At 38.0% G+C, this 16,670-nt stretch overlaps 1 long non-coding RNA gene across 1 annotated transcript in view; it reads right to left on the bottom strand.

Annotated features, from left to right (window-relative positions):
• Positions 1 to 15,130: 15,130 nt before the first annotated feature.
• The window catches only part of LOC135452560 (uncharacterized), a 109,006-nt gene continuing 107,466 nt past the window's right edge, over positions 15,131 to 16,670 (bottom strand). The window contains exons 4-5 of the long non-coding RNA XR_010441653.1: positions 16,317 to 16,351; positions 15,131 to 15,216 (exon numbers count right to left, since the gene is read on the bottom strand). This is a non-coding gene — a long non-coding RNA (uncharacterized LOC135452560). The remainder of the gene's footprint in view (positions 15,217 to 16,316; positions 16,352 to 16,670) is intronic.

The raw sequence follows: 16,670 nt of genomic DNA, 5'->3' as shown, positions 1-16,670 counted from the left end.
TTCTCATATTAGAGTGCTTCCAAAGAAATCTGGATAGCATCCAAATAGTTTGGGATCACTTATTTTCTTTGAAAAGGCTTTTAATATGATGTTGATCGTAGACACTCCCATCTTCTTGTGCTTCAAATATGTGACAGCAATGAAACCTTTTCTTTAATGCCAGCCAGCTGCAGCACCTGCTCTTGTGTTCACTTTTCATATTTCACTTGAGATTTGAAGCTTTGTATAACAGGGCATGTTAACTAATTGTAGTCTTCTTATTTAAGCTTTCGTCTTCACGACACTGAATATAAAATGGAGAATGTTACTGAATCCTCTGCTCAGGAGTATCAGTGTGAATAATGCACATACAGCAGGGCTTTTGTCCTATATCACTCTGCAACTGCCTTAGAGATTTTGCATACAAAAGGTGGAAAAACCCCAACAAATTATTCTATAAACAAAAATAAAAATCATACTTATTTGTCACTGGGTAATATCACACATACTAATTCACTATTTTTTTTTTTCAGCATGTCCAAAACAATTGATCATCAGAAGCTGCGTTTAGTCAAAAAAAGTAGCATCATCAGGATCTGACAGTGGAAGCTTCTGAGAATAAGACAGATGTTCAGAGATCACCACTCAGCTGTGAGATGTTCTTCAGTGACAAGTGGTGCCAAAGTAAAACCCTGCTTTCTTCATGATCTCGAGGGAGAAAGCAATCTTCAGAGTGGTTTAAAAATAAAACAATGTAGTCTGAATACTTTTTATCTTATCCATGTTTCTATTTTTTTTCTAATCTTTACTTGCTTTTTCATCAGATATTAGGAGGATTATTTTTTGTCTGTGAAAGCTACACCTAAAATGACATTATGAAACTACAAGCCCATCTATTTTTGGTGGTATAAGGCAGAAACTATTTCCTTATTCAGTTGCACCGAATCCAGTTGTGCCTACAACAAAGCATTAGAAAATCTCATATGTAACATTTCTGTAGTATTTTCATAATTCTTTCATAATTATTTTTAAGCCCTTGCTTTAAAAATCCACACATCTTCAGTGAAAGAAAATGAGTGGGAGAAACAGATTTCTTCGTTTTTATATCAAAGACTAATAGTTTCCTCACACCACTTTTAAACACTTCATTGGTGAAGAGCACATCATGAGAGATTAAAACATAGGATAAAGACACAAACTGACATGTTGGAAGAGGGAACAGATGGTAACATGCCAACATTACTGGTAGGAACAAGAAATTCCAGAAGCGTAAGAGGAAGCAGCAATGCAAGGCACAGGAACAGCACCAAATGAAACTTATCTTCTGTGCAGCTTTAAAGACTATTACTTGCCTGGATCAAGGACTTGTGCCACCAGTGGCCTTGATAAGAAACATATGGATGCATTTTACAATGGTGTGAGGATGCGATTCTGGTATTATTAGATCAGTCGGCAGCGTTCCCCCAGGCAGTGGGCACATTGTGAGCATAATGGTATTAATTCTACTTCATTTGCTACAGCTTAGTTGTTTCCTTTGCATCAAAATCCTCATTATGAAAGGAGAGAGGTCAGAAAGTTTTCCAGTGAATTGAAGGTCCACTGTAAGCCATTTGGATGCACATTCCTAAATCACTGTTACAAAGGAGAAGTTATTAAAAAACAACAGGTAACACAATGGCTTGTGAATATTTGTGCAAATGAAGGATTGCTCGTGAATGGAAGGTTGAAAGGAAAGAAACCAATCACATACATGGAGTATGAAGGATTGCTTTGGTGACAAAATCAAATCTCATTCTAAAAATCACATATGTGAGAAACAGATATTTCACCCATTTATAGTTGCTACACAAAGGGATTCTGAACTTTCTTCAACCTTTCCCATTCTCAGCTACATCTTTTTCCTAACTGAAAGGATTTTTGCACTCAAAAAAATCTATAATGCCTGCTGTGTACAGAGTTTGCAAAGATTTCTAATGAGCACAAACTCTTAAAACCCCTCTTCTTTTTTTAGATAAACATATTTGATCTTTCCAGTCATTATCATTTTAACTTGCAAAGTGACATTATGCCAAAAAGAAGGAATTCATAAATTAGTTCCAATTTAGAAAGTTTTCTTGTCATTGTATAAATGACAGATCTTTAAAAAGACGACTTAAAATGAAATGCAATAAAAAAAAATTCACTTTTGTGTCAGGTTTTTCTTTTCTCGCTCTCTTTTTTTTTTAAGACTGAAAGAATAAAACAATGTGCTATCAAAAAAGAAATGAGTGGTACAAAAAAATCACAAATGTGCATGGACAGAAAACTCATTTAAATTCTCAGATTGTTTAGGAAAGTTAAATTTAGTTGGGACAGTAACAAAATAAAATGTGTGCAGAAAACACTTTGCAAAGTTAAATTCACTTTTCAGCAGAAATTAATAAAGCAGGATTCACATCCTATTTCAAGCCCTGCTGGTGACTGGAGCTATTGATGTTTGGGATCAAACCTGCTCTCCTGAAGTCAACTAGAAATTTGCTAATTATGTTACTGAGCCAACATCACACCCATGCATTTTGTTTTTATTCTCTTTAGAGACTGCAAAATTTAGATGCAGAGTTGGGTTTGGCCTTCAAATAGCTTTAATGATTGGGAGCACTTGACTTGAATTCTTTGAGCAGAGTGTATTACTGTAATGAATTGATGATATATGCAGAAAAAGATCATGAGCACAAGAGATGCCAAGGACAAACAGACCAGAAGCTAATGGAACACTTCCCTCAGTGAAGGGGAGAAAACAAATTTAGGGTTGTGTGTGAAGATTTTCTACACTAGGAAAGGAAAGCATTCAAGTGAGACACCACTCCTGGGGCTCCTGTTCCTGAAGCAATTCTTGAGTGGATGCATTACTTTAGCTTGTTCTTATCCTAAAATGGGATTTATCAGGGGTCCCACATGCCTGTTCTGGACTTATGGCTGGCAAATTCATCAAAACACTTACCAATATACTGCAATGGAACAACAACCACACAACCATTGACTTAGAGGAAACAATTTCCTGACATCATCTTGTTTCCTGCTAACTGTCCAGAGTTGCACACAATTCTTTCACTCTAAGATTTACCTGTCATCATAACATTTACTTCCCTGTTTAGTAAGTACATGTTTAGTTCTGTAATACTGAGATATTACTGCCCTGCTCTTTCACTTCTGGGTGTCTTTACTGAAAGTTTAATAACTTCCAAACAAATAATTAAAATTAAGTTAATGAGAGCTCTGTTTAACACCTCAGGTTTGAGTAGTCACTTCTTAGTGAGATTCTATAACTATTTTTAACTTCAGGTTTTAGGCAAAAGAATTTCAGATAGCAGACAGCTACTTTTTCTTGCTCAAGAAATAGTACTGTTTTGTATTGCCTGCATCACCACACTCCATGAAAGGCAAATAAATTAATTTCTGAGGCATTTTCACCTTTCAGCTCTGAATGAAATTTCAGCTGAAAAGCAAGTCTTTAGGCAGCTTAACAACAGCAATGTGCAGGTTAAAAAGTACATCTGTCAGAAGCCAGTAGATATCAAAATAGAATAAAATACTCTGGTGCTTGTATCACAAATAGGAACAAGGCTAAGAGAAAACCATTTGATGTGCAGACCTACTGCCCTAGTGCTGTCCATTTTAAAGCTAAATTGTCCAGCTAAATTGTCCAGCTAAATTGTCCAGCTAAAACAATAATGATTGCAGGACACAACTTACTAACCTTCTTCCCTAGTGGGGCAGAATTTGTTTTTCAATACCTTTTTTTTGGTAAGAGAAAGTTGAACACTGAAATTTTCTGGAAGTAGTGCCAAAGTGTATTTCAGACGGCCACAAATGAATTGTTAATTCCTGAGGTGCATTTCTCCTGAGTGGTTCTTGGCTACAAGCAGGTTCCCTGGTTAGTTTGACCAAATGCAGAGGATCATTGCAGCCATGGCCTGGAAGTCCAGATTCCCCTTTCAGCATTGCACACGCAAGGGAAGACCAGCAGCACTGGACAGGAATGCCATGGCACTGTGGGATCAGCTTCCAGAAAGTCAATTCAGTTATTTCAACATTAACAACTGCCAAAGTATAAAGAGTTCAAAGCCTTTCATGGGCTGTAACTTCATTCTTCCATAGGAATGCATTCAGAGTATGTCTGACACCTCAAGCAACCAACATTATTTTGGGGAAAATTTGGATCTGAGTCTATCCAGTACAATTTCAAGGTACTGTAAATGCAGCTGATAGAAACTTCAACATGATTAGAATGATCACTATCCCCACATGCAAACTTTTCTGGTTTTCATTTTTACTCTTGTAGTAGACCTCCTTTTACTACTTTAATGCCTACGTTTAAGGCAGAAAGTGAAATGATATTTAGGATAATGTTTTAGTGGCTGTTTCACAATGGTTTTTATTGAAGCTGTAAAGCACTTGCATGCATAGAGAAAAGAAGATGCATTTTAGAAATAAAACTATTAAGTAACATTATCTTGCCATGGTTCATTCCCACTGGGATAGAAGAACCATTTGAAAAGCATAACTGAATTCAGCTGAAATATAATAAACTTTTTACCTCTATCTTATCCACCTTTTCAGCATTGCATGCTGATCAAGAAAGTAATGAAACCATGAGTGTTTATGTTTAGAAGCTTTTTTCTCATCATATGTTTTACAATACCTCCATATTTCCTCCCTACTACGTAAATTAGAGAATAAGTTGAGCATAACAGCTTCCTCCTGGAAAAGAGGATGAACATATATGTTTCCATATCTAATTACCAATATACAGTTCACCAGCAGCAATCAACATCACAAATGGATGAAGATAGAGGAGAAATGAAAATGTGCCTTTGCATATCATGGCAAGAACAAATGGTCTCCAGGTTACAGAATGAAAAGGCTGCTTATATCCAGCAGAAATTCACAGAAATACACTCCAAAGCAAAATTTACAGAGACAACTTCATTGTCATTTTTCTGGGGGACAAACCCTGGATACTGTATATATTTCTTTTGGGAATGCAGATGCTGACAGGAACCATAGAGGTATGCCTATTAATTAGCTTGAAAAGATTGTTTATTGATTCTTTCCAAAGAATATAGAAACTGTTTTATTTAATGACTAAATATAGCTATAATAAATTCAATAAAAACATAAATACAAGATTATGAATAAAATTTACCACATAGTTAACTGAGAACTAAATTAGTATGCATTTTGAAATATAGGCCCCATATCCATTTTGTAAGTGACTGGGTCTATGAGTGAGCTGCAGACTCACTCATCAGTGACTCTGACCACTGATGATCAAAGATGCCTTTTGAAGTATATTGGTTCTCCTATCACCCTTATGAACACTGCTTCATATAGAAAAGTAATATTAAAACCCCAGTACACAGTAGGGAAGCAGCATTTCTGCTTTGCAGATGGCCAGCTGAGACATGAAGAAATTAAGTGATTTTTCCAATGTCAAACAAGAAACCTGCATCAGAATGGAGAAAATCTAGGCCTTCTGAGTCTTGGCTGATTTCCTGAACAATCAAACTATTCTTCTGTTCTGGCATGAATAAACCTCTGGTTGCAGATTGGATTGGTGAAAGCATCAGTTCATCATGGGATGAAAAACAAAAAAGAGAAGAACTATCTGACACAGTACAATATAATCTGTACAGCAGTTTTCTTCTCCAAAATTATACCCCAAAATCTCAAAGTAAAATAACACAGTAATTAAAAAAAAAGAAAAAAGAAAGGCAAAAGAAAAATTAAGTATCTTAGACAAAGAGAAAAAGATGTTTCAACTGAGGCATGAAAATAAATGTAGATAATAATTACCACTTATGCAATGCGTTTTATCTTCAAAATGCTGTATAAATATTACTTTAAAAATCCTCACAACACCTCAGGAGGTGGGAAAATATTAAGCATAATGTAATAAGTTATATCCTCATATGATTTAAACCAACTTTCATTCTAGAAAACCAAACTAAAAAGAAGGTTGGGAGGCTAAAAGAGTTTGTTTAAAGCACCTGAGCTGGCCACATTCTTCAGAAAAACCTCCACTACCACCTAAGAGGACTGTGGTTCTCACCGGCATACATGAGTCAGCTTTAATTAATCCAGCTCAGACTCAGCACAGGCTCAGCAGCCAGGGTTCAGCAAGACTCCACAGCCCAGGCCAGACCCCAGGCAAATCCTGCAGGATAGTTAGCCTGGTCTGCAGGCAGTGGGATGGGGTCACTGACAGGATATGAGCTGGCTCATTAAAAACTGAGTACCTTGCACAAGAGGCCATCCTGAGCCTGCACACATCCAAGGCAGGGGCTCTGGAGCTGCCTCTGAAGTTTTCTCCTTTGGCTCAAAGGCATCCAAGCAGGCACACACAGAGGCTGTTCCACACAGGATGGAGCTGCAGTGGAGATGGAGCTTTTCCACCTGCAGAGCCTGCCAAAATAACGTAAAAGGGCAAAAAGGGAAGGTGGTAAGTCTAATCAAAGACAATGTTTTGAGCTGAATAAAACACTTAACTGCATGGAAAATTCCATTAGGTTGATTAGATACTTGCCTTAGGGCCCTCTTAAAACACCTGTTAAAAAAAAAAAAAAGATAGCTATTGCAATGTGGCTTAAAAATATTGGGAAAGCAGGAAATGGAGCTTATTAGAGCTCAAATTAGATCCAAGATTTATGTGAAGAACAGTTGGCCTCTTTAAAAGGGCTGCTTAATCCCTAGATGGTTTTTATTGTTTCTATTATTATTATTTATTTATACAGTGCCATAGGTATACATGGAACTTTACAGACAAATAAAAGAAAACATGGGTCCTCCCCCAGAGAGTTTAGAGTACCTGATCCAGCAAAGAGTTAAGTACATGAGTAACTTCATTTGCAGGACTAACCTCCCTTGGAACCAATGAGATTTAAAAAAAAAAAATCAATTTATTGACATGATTATCTCTTCCAGGTCAGACCCTCTCAGCTCAGACATTCAGTCTGCAGCCACAGGTGAAGGACCCAGTTCACAGGAATAACTACTTGAGCTAGGCACTAACTTCTGCTGAGCAAACCTTACAGGAGGATGTAGTTTCAGGTAAAGATTTTGTTCCATGATAAAGATAAGCCCAAGCAAAGAAGGAGGGAAGCTAAGCAGATTTTTGTACTGGTAAATTGGTTTCAGTGAAAGTCTTTTACCAGTATTTGTGATATCTTCTGAGAGATAGACAGAGAAAGAAAATAGAGACAGAAAAATGAATCAGTGATTGAGGAGCAGCTCCACAACATGGCTTGGTGCACCCTAGGGAAATGGGATCTTGTGCTCCTCCTTACTGCACCCCAGTGTGACAGGGCTGGCTCTCAGGGCCAGCTGGGAGGGACAGAGCTCCCCATCTGCACTCTGGGGCTGCTGAAAGGGAACCTCACAGCACGTGCATTACACCTCAGATGCAAACTCCAACAACATTCCATGGAAATGTGGTGTTTCTTTGCAAAAGAAGCTCTTCTGGCTCCATGAAAACCCCACTATTCTGTTGTGTTTTTGTCTGGAAGATGAGGGGATCCTGCTCTGCTCCTTACTGTCCTGATGCCCCACTTTCTGTGAATGGAAAATTGGAGCTACCTCAAGCCACTTCTCTTTTGGAGGGGAGTAATGACTACTCCAAATGTGCAACCCTATTTGCTTGCATATAAACTTTTAATAATGTTCATTAAACTTTATTAGAATTGTTCGTGCAGCCAGATCAGGGTTACAAATTAAAACCTCAATCCTGCAAACACTTATGAAGCTTTATTCATGTAACCAAAAGGAAAAATTTCTCTTTCTATACTCACACACTTAAACTGAATCTGAAATGTAAATACAGTGTTATTTATTTTCTTATCCTCTGGCATTAAGGCTAAAACTATGCAGGCAGGAAAGAAATTATATGTTACTGGTGTTTTAAAAGAAGAAAATAACTCCACAACCTTTTTGAAACTGCGTTTAAAAAAAATCATGTGGAAAAAAATTTTCTGTTGCAACAGACTTAGAAAAATCAATGAAAAAAGTGAACTATGGCTGTAGGTACATAATGATGTACAGAAATGCTGGCCAGAAGAGACACTGAAGTCTCTAGAAACATAGCACAGAACTTTATGGGCAAAAGGACCAGATCAAATCAGAGCCTGATATAAGAACCCAGTGAAGCTGGAAAGAATTTTCCCATTGATATGCTTTGAAAGCGATGCAGTGACCAACAAACTGCAGGACTGCCTGTATAGGAGCAGCCGTAAAACCCAGAAAGAGTTTTTAAAGAAAGCAGACATGAGTGTCATAAAGTCAAGGTCAGATTCCATCACCAACACAAGTGCATGTGTGAGAGAATTATACCTCTTTTAATGCTAAGTACAGTCTTTATGATTATTTATTTATCTTGGAACAAAAGGTAAATTAATCCATTTATTTTAAAAAGAGTGTTTTTATTCCATTGAGTAATTTCCTTTGAAAAAGAAAAATGTTTCCTAAACCCATCAGCGGTTAAACCTGATATTTTTTGTTGCTTCTATCTGAGATGAGGTTGCATATCATTATTCATGCATAATCTGATTTCAACTGATTCCTTGTTTACAGGTTTTTGGGTGCATTGGGTGCATTTTCTTATAGAAGCAGGAATTAATATACTCAGGCATGAAAGAAATATGCTCTATTGTCTTTTTTTTACAATTCTTTGGAATGTGCCATACATCATCTTTAACTCCCAATGACATTCAAAACAGTTTGAGGAAAACAGGAATAAATACACATATAAACAAGGAGAAATACACTAATAGGAAAATCATTTAAGCACAGGCTTGCACAGAGGTACATTAAACATGTGTAATATAAGCAATGCAAATCATGAGCTGAGCCCAAATTTTGGAATAAGCACAAAAAATTACTTAAAGTCCATGCAGGCTGGCTGATAAGCGAAGTGAGAGCAGAGCCCCAGAGTCACAGGCTGCTCCCTGGCAGCAGCCAGATGCCAAAAGCTCAGCCCTGCATTCACTGCCTGCCCGCGGGAGGACCCCAGCACGAGGAGCTCCTTCTGCTCTAAATTCGAGCACCCTCCAGTGTGCACACCCAGGAACATCCACACACCAGTAACAGCATCCACACACCAGTAACAGCATCCACACACCAGTAACAGCATCCACACACACCAGTAACAGCATCCCCACACCAGTAACATCCTCCACACACCCAATAACAGCGTCCCCACACCCATTAACATCCACACACCAGTAACAGCATCCACACACCAGCAACAGCATCCACACACCATACATACCACCTCATCACAGCATCCACACAGCACAACGCACACCATAATCCCACACCAGTAACAACATCCCCACACCAGTAAGAACGCCCACACTCCAGTGGGTGTTCCAGCCCAGCCCCGGGCACTGAGCCCGTCCCTCGGGAGCCCCGGGCCAGCAGAGGCTCTCACTGACCCCAGCGCTGCTTCCTGCCCGGGCTCAGGGCATCACGGACCTCTAGGGAGAGCTGCTATTCCCGAGAGGATAATTTCACCAGAAACACGGTGAAATATTGAGCCTTGCCTGCAGATCCACCCTTTCTAACCCTCCCGGGTTTCCTGTCCTCACCCTAATTCCCTCCTGCTATTTCCCACGCATTTTCAATAGTTCTGTAGCAGTAAAGGTCTCAGAACACCTTGAATCAATATAACCTGCTTGATTCTTCTCCTTTTGACTTTTTGATCATGGGGAGTCCCAGAGCCTGCAGCCTTTCATCAGCAGGCAGCTCCTCTGATATATTAATTGTGAGGAAAAAAGGACAAAAACACTTCCCCCTGCTCAAGTACAGGAAAATATAAGTAAATATGGAGTACAGTAATACTCAAAAGCCTTTGTCCCATGTAATCCATTAACATTTATTCCTGAGCTTCTTATTACAATATAATTTTGCTACTTCTTTTTATTTTGAATTTTCTGCATATGGAATCACAGCAAAAAATTTAATGTACAGAACACTGAGACTGTTTATCCTGCAGTACTCTTTCTTTCTTGTTTATCCTTCATAATAATTGTCTTCTCAGCAGCTAGATTGGTTTTTATTTATTTTTACAATTTAAAAAAAATATTTGCAGTTCTCATTGATTTTTGCCTACATGCAATAGTATATTTTGTGGCATTTTAACAAATTAAATTTCACATGGTCAGTTTTATCAAACTGTAATTTTGCAAGAGTAGTTCTCATATTCATGTACAGGAAAGATGAAACAGGTATAACAACTCTAGAGGTAGTGACTGGGCTGTAAAGTTTGACCTTATGAAAGAAGTAATGTGATGACTGTTCAAAACTAAACTGTTGGAGGTCTCTGGTATTTTAGGGCCTGTCACAGTCTCCCTCTGAATGCTGCTCACAAATATAAAAGCTGTCTAACCTGTCTTGCAACTAAAATTAAAGTTTATTCCAACTAGTCTGTTCACAGAGCCAGATTCTAAGGGCAGCTGTGACTTGGCAAAACCCAGGTCACATCCATCTTTTCCATTTCAGAATTTCTCTTCCAATCTAAGGTTTAACAAGAAAGAAAAGATTTTATAGTAAATTTGCATATAATTAAGAGGACATACTTGCCATCTAAATGTCTGATTTACATCACTATAGGCTTTGCCAGGAGCACCTCCCAGTGTGCTGAAACCAGTCCTACTTCCCAGGGAATACTCCAGAATTTCAAAGGAATCTGTGTGCCCAGCTTCTGCAAAGTTGCCACCTAATGTCTTTCATCATGTTGACTGAAATCTCAAAGCCTGATTTTTTACTGATAGATTAGTTTGGATGCCCAGAGCCTCAAGCAGCACAGCTGCTTTGCAATCTGAACCATGCTCTCCAGCAAGAACAATGATGCTGACCACACTCTGCAGCCAAATCCAGCCCTGCAGGTGAATCTGAGGGACACACAGGAGTCTCTGGAGGCAAATCAGCCTTATAAAAATCAACATAACCACACAAAAAATATAAGAGGAAAGCACTCCCAGGGAGCTCACTAATAGGCTTTTGCAACCTGTCTTTTACATTTAGATTAATCAATAAAGTAAGAACCATCACTGTCAATCTTTAGGCACATAAGCTTCAAGGCTGTATTTCTCAATTTCACAATTTTCTTGGATATTATCTCTAATCAAAATACCCTACTTGCTAATTTATGCCCTAACAGGACATTTTGAAAGAGGGACTTTGATTCCCTGACTAGTTTAGAATATAATGAAAAGGGAATGTTCATATTTTAATATATTTTCAAAAGGAAAATTCAATTTACTTTTAATTCTAGAATTGCAACCTGGTCCCTGTTCACAAACCCCCTGGCAGGCACTGGGGGCTGCTGAGAGGTGCCACCAAAGCCTTGTCCTTTCCAAGCTGGACAAGATCCAACACCTGAGCCACTCATGGTGGCCCTTTGCTGAGCCCCCTCCAGGTTTTCAGTGTCCTCCTTGTTTCCTTTGCTATTTACTAATACACTTCAACAGCTACCCAAAATTATTGGCAAAACAGAATCCCAGAAAACAGTGTGGTCTTCTGATTAAAAAGATGTTTTCTGCTGGAAGATTCTATCCTGAAGTCTATCAGTGGCACATTGTATTTCTGAGTTTTCTCATTCTTACATTTGATATTTATAGTGTCTTCCCCTCTTCTAGACATGTAATAGCTTATTTACTCACATGTCACCTGTGGAAAGAAGTTGACACAGTGACATTGTTGTACTTAGAAGAAATAATGGAGAGATGGTCTCTATTAAAATATGATCACTGACTTGAACTGCACAGTTAGAGAAAAATTCCCATTCTTGTTCTCCCAGGAGCAAAGCTGCATATTCACTTTTGGTTTCAGTCCCAAATTGCAGGAATGTTCAACTGAAAAATGCACCTATTTTCAATTATGGAACTCTTCTGTGCTGCTCTTTTCCTGTGGTTTAACTTAACTGCAGCAGAGAGAGGCTGGATGGGAGCAGTGAGAGATGACATCACATCTGTCTGAAATAACAAGGTTACAAACAACTACACCAAGTTCAGCTGAATGGATCAACAAATGAGCAGAACTACTCTTTCCCATTGCTTCCCAACATAAGTCACAAGAACTCCAGTCTTTGGTAAATTCTCCTTCAAAGAAAGACCAATTAATTTCACATTCTTGTTTTTGTACATATTAATACCTTTTATAAGTCCTTAACCTGAACAGTCATTTAGCTTTTTAAGTTTTAATGTGTTATATCTTTAATAAATAACTTCTGGTGTTGTTTCTTCCACCTTATCTTTCTCCTCTGCTCACCATACATCCTGCTACATATACAAATGCTGCATCTTCTCTCTCTATAAATTATAAAGGATTGTCTATATTAAAGATGTTCTGCTCTGTTTTGTTTAATTTCACTGATTTTGTTTAATTTCACTTTTATTCTATGACCATGCAAATACTTTCAATGCAACCAATGGAAATAATCTCACAACTGAACAACAATAACTTCAGTTTTTACATGTGCAATGAAAACATTTTGTTAATACGCATAATGAGAAACTGAGTCTGGAAAAATAAATTCCATCCCTGACTTGGTTACCAACTTCTTTTTTTGATCTTGACTGTATAAAAGACAAAAAGCTAAAATTTGGTTTTGCTCAGGGTTGCTCGTTATTTGATTCCAATCTGCTGTGTGAGGGACTGAAGCTGCCCTTCAGGGACCCTTAGCTCAGGGATGTGACAATGGCAGAGTGCTTTGCCTCCTGCCTCTCCAGAGGAACTGGAGAAGAAATTTATCCACACTGTGTTAAAGAGCCACTGAGGATAGTTAAGAAGCATATTTCCTAGTGTTGGGGTTAAGGAGTTAGCTGGATAAGAGCCAGGACTAAAAGAGCTGCAATAACTCAGGGTTGTAGGTCTCAGCTGATTGTCCACAGTTTTGGCTTAATTCAAAACCACCCTGAATTTTGGCAAAACCTAGGTTCTGCCTCTTCAAACCTCATTAACAATTTCAGTGACCTGGCTGTTACAGAAACATCACCAAAGCAGCATGCACAAGGAAGGAAATGTGATGTGAGGAAAGATAAAGGACTTTGGACAGATGAGCTTCTTGATCAAGTGTATGCAAGTGAATAAAGGTTACTTTAAGACTTATGTGACCTGGTCTGACAAGAGTTGGTGAGTAAATCTCACTGGTATCTCTGACAGAGAAAGCTGTAAGAAACCCCTTATTTGAGATTTGTGGTACTGAGCTGAACATTTTGAAAGTAAAAAACTTGTCAAACTCTCAGTTTCTGGCACTAAGAAAAACTGAAGAACTGGACCTGCTCCCTCTAACTGTTTTCCAACTTCATTTATTTTCCTTCCAAAGGCTTGGGCTGCAGCTCCCCTCTTTAGATAAACCATATCAAAAACATGTGGGTGAACATGCTATTGCAACAGCAGAGTGCAAACTTGCAGCTCTTCTCTGCAGAGAACCTGGTATCAACCACACTTGGTGCTAAAGCTTGGACATCTCATTGGACACTCTGGCTTTTTGCAAGCCCTTCTGAGGCTGCAATGTCAGAGGGGAAAGATTTAACAATTATTTATTGATATTTAGTAATTTTTCTTTACCAAAATTAGACTGCCAAGTCTTCCAGGCCATACTTTTCCCTACACTAGTTGCTAAGAAAAGAAAACTGCACCAGATCTTTGGCTGATACAAAAGGGAATAGCTTCATGTCTCCAGGGCAGAGCTACAAATTGAAATTATGGAGTAATTAGTTCACAATATTGTGATGGCTCATAAAGAATTCTTACAAATTAAATGAATCACAAGTTGTTTTACTACTTATTTTAATTTTAAAAATAATTTTAACAAATTCCATTCCCCAACACTCCTATGCTCCTTTCCTTGTCCTTAAAATTTCAGTGAATTGTAAAAAAAGGGAAAAACTGCAGTAATTTTTCAATGATGTGGTAATAAAGCTTAGTATATCTAATTGTGATAACAAGAAATGATGAAATTGAAGGGTATTTTCAGTATTAGTCAACCTAGGACTCAAATTTTATTTTTCTACAGCTAATTTTCACAGTTCCACATTGAAGAATGTAGAGAATAGGATTCTTATAACACCACTTTAACACCTATTGGTATATAATTAATCACACAGTGTTTTCATGACTGACCTCTAGGAAAACAGAAACAGATTTTTCATTATTTCTCATTTCTAACAGGCAAACTGAGTAAGACAGAATAAAATACTTTTCCAAGAGTCATAGATTAAACTGGACCAAGAGCAGGAGTTCTTGGATCTGTTATTTCCTTTTGCTCATATTTCTAAACCTTTTTTTCTGAAGCCAGTCAGAGCAGACTGCTTATTCTGCTTTTTGGCAGCACTGCTAATTCTGTGCAAAGTGGTAGGATTTAAATATATGACTTTCACCACTGCTGCCCATATTTGAAGTCTTTCCTTTCGTTTAATATTAGATAACTGAAGATATCATTCATAAAATCAGTAATACCACATAAAATTGCCTCTCTTTGAGGACAAGACCTGTTCCACTAAAAACCACAAATAGACTCTAATGACATAATTTTTAAAGGAGCCCTCTCAGTGTGGGAGGGAGAGAGGGACACGTTGTGGTCCTGGGGCGCCCAGGTCCTTGAGCTGGCCCCAGGAGCACCTCCAGATCTTTATCTTTAGAGAGACTTTCTGCCATGCCTGGGGCTGGGGCTGGCCTGAAAAACACATTCACCATTCTGGTATGAGACTGGCTGCTGCTGCCCAGACTGCTCCTGTGTAATTTGGAGGATAATCTGAGCCAAATGAGGAAGATATTTGCATTTTGCAAATGACTGGCAGTAGTCTAAACAAGAGATTAAGATGACTATATAATTTCTTTGCTCCTTCACCAGAAACAACTGTGTTTATATTTACCAGAAATCTCTTATGTGAACATTTATTTCTAACTAAAGCTGTTTTACCATATGGATCAGATATTTTATTTTCTCAAAAAAAAAAAATCAGTTAATTTATGATGCAATATTTTTAGACTATTTCTATAGAATGGCAGGGGAAACTGGTAACCATAAGGTTTTATCTGTACAAAGAGAAGATGTCAACACTTGTTTGCTGCAAAAGATCTGAAATTGGAGCTAGTAACTTCAGGTATACATACCTGAAGATGCAGAAGGTGGAAATCTCCTCAATCTGCAAAGCTATGAGCTCTTCACTTCAACTGTGTTGTCATTGTATTCACAAGCTATTAGTTAACAGACATTTAGAAAGAGCAAATAAATTGCAATTTAGGATAACTAGCATTAATATAATGAGGGGAAAAAAATCCCAATTTAGATACAGAACAAACAGACATGAAAAAACACAGACGTGAGAGGCAAAATGAAATAGGACTATTTCTAACACACTAAACCCCTTACCATCAATATGGTGATTAAGCTTTATCAGCCATACAGCAATTGTTGTCCTTGTTTATTTTTGTGTTGTCAAAAGTTTTCAAATGCAAAAACGTAAAAGTCACAATAATTAAAGGAAATGGTGAAAGTTCATCTCTGTGAAATTAAAGTTAAAAAAAATAGAAAAAAGAAAAAAGGAAGGAAAGAAGGAAGGAGTTTAAAACCTAGATGTTTAGACAGTCCTGCAAGCCCCCTTGTGACCTTACTCTGATATTTAACAAAACATTAATCTTCTTGCCAGCAATTATAAAGAATACAGTGATGTAGCTGGGCTCAGTGAGTGAGTAATAGTAATTCCATTGTTCTCTTTTATTTATGCCTTGGCTGTACCAGGCAGATGAGGTAAGTTGGGGCTTTTTATATGTTATTATTCTGAACTGGCAATACATAAAGGCTGATTACACAAATATCTGTCTGTTTCTGAAGCACTGTTTCACACCTCCTTCCAGCTCATGATCAAAGCGTTTCAACATTTTATTATGAAATCATGAATCCCTGCTTAGTTTGCATATGAATTATAGCCTTTAAAAAAACCACACTGGTGTACAACAGTGACAGTGCCTTTTGAACCAAGGAACAAAACAAGGTGTTACACATTACTTCTGGAAGGCAATGACTTGCTGATTAATTCTGTTTGCTGGAGCACAGTCCAACCTCCACAGTGAATACATAAGCCTTGAGACCAAAGACATTTTTTTTTGTGAACAGGCCAGTGATTTTTCCTCTTGTAAGAAACCGAGCTCTATTGAGGAGCTGAGAAAACGTTGTCATGTAGCTGTAACCAAAACAAAACTACAAGAGCTTCCCTCTACTTTTCTGAAATGCAGTAGCTATTCTAAAAATGGAAAATTATCTAATTGTCCAGTTAACAGCATCCCACTGTACAAACCTTGCTGTCTGAAAGTTGCTGAGTGGGTTCCACCCCTGTGAATAAAGCACATTGAAAGAAGACAGTGAAGGAGAGCTCCCTAAGCCATACACAGGTATCCTGCACCTACTTCTTAGGAAAGCTGCTACGGTGCCTTTAAGATTCACACTCAATAAATTTCAAGGATCAAAAAACCACTTTACGTTCAATCTTTCTACTTCAGAAAGAGGAAGGGTCAAGTTACCCACTCTGATTTTTTACCTTCTGAGAAACTTTTGCATTTCAGAGTCACAGGACTGTGAAGAGAAGACATAGCACTGAGTTTTGGAAGAACAGCATCCAGTAGCTGATGCTTATGCCAAGACGTGGCATTCC

This window comes from Zonotrichia leucophrys, chromosome 11 (genome assembly GCF_028769735.1).
Source record: "Zonotrichia leucophrys gambelii isolate GWCS_2022_RI chromosome 11, RI_Zleu_2.0, whole genome shotgun sequence".
Lineage (NCBI taxonomy): Eukaryota > Metazoa > Chordata > Aves > Passeriformes > Passerellidae > Zonotrichia > Zonotrichia leucophrys.
The sequence above is the reverse complement of the archived record's forward strand: the minus strand, read 5'-3'. Positions and strand labels throughout refer to the sequence as shown.